A 1,156-nucleotide genomic window follows, 5' to 3' on the forward strand; every position below is an offset into this window, starting at 1 on the left:
GTGTAAAATTGCACAAGGCTCCCGGGTCGTCTCTGGCACAGGTGTGTGCAACCCCGGCGGGGAACGGGGCAGGCACCGGCGTTTCGGTAGCTATCCTGAGTCCCACTAGTGCCGGCTGCAGCGCGCAGCCCGCGCGGGTCGTGTCTGAGCGGGGCGGGACGCGGGATGAGCACGGCTGCGGGTTTCACTAGCAGAGCTGGGGGGAGGGGGATGGACGGAGCCGGTGTCCCGGAGTTTTCAAGAGAGCTCGGTTCATCTTAAAACAAAAAGAAACTATTTTTTTCTGCTCCTGAGATCCCCCCCGCCCCCCCAGCACTCAAGTCTGTATCTGTGGCCAGATCCGTACGGGGATGAGCGGCCAGCACGCCGAGCCCCTGGGGGAGTCTGCGGCTGCTACAAGCGTCCGGCTGCGAGCGAAGCCCCGAGATGACGCGGGCCGAGGGCTCGTGTGTGCGGCAGACCCGCGCCCGGGCTAGCGGGCGGGACGTGCACACCTCGGCTCGCCAGCAGTTAGCCCCGAGGTGATGATCTCTCCTCTTTCCGCTCCGCCAGACAGCATCCCGCTCAGCTTCGCAGGTGACAAGAAAAGGGACGGAGAGTCCGCCTCTCCCAGTGTTTCATCGGCTTCGGGGGAGTTACTCCCCGTTTCAAGCCAGCAAGGGGGAGGGAAGAGCCAGGCCCCAGGGCGTACATGCAGTGCTGGGAGCAGGGCGGGATGGCCGGAAGGCGCTCGGCGCCGCCGTGACACTGCGGCGGGCAGGGACGCCCTCTCGGTCGCGGGGCTGAGGGTTTGTGGTGACTGGCCCAGGTACCTGAAGGCGACAACAGAAGCCGCATCGCTATCGTTTCAGCGCCCAGCCACACACGCGCAGAGCCCAAAACCCGCAGCAGAAGCGGCGGGGGCGGGCCAGCGCCCTTTCACAGATGGGGAAACTGAGGCACAGAGGCAGCAACTTGCCTCAGCCCGCCCCCAGGCAATGGGCGCAGGGAGCTAGCCTCCCTCCCTCCAGCCTCCCACGGCTCGGGTGGTCTCCCGGAGGCCGGGCTCCGCCGCTTATCGGCCCTTATCTCCCAAATCCGCTGCCTCCTGTGACCTTCACGGAGGCCAAACGGCGTCGGGGTTTGTCTGATTGCGGCGTAAGCCAGGAGGCCCCCG

This window comes from Gavialis gangeticus, unplaced genomic scaffold (genome assembly GCF_001723915.1).
Source record: "Gavialis gangeticus isolate Ggan-Ray unplaced genomic scaffold, GavGan_comp1, whole genome shotgun sequence".
Lineage (NCBI taxonomy): Eukaryota > Metazoa > Chordata > Crocodylia > Gavialidae > Gavialis > Gavialis gangeticus.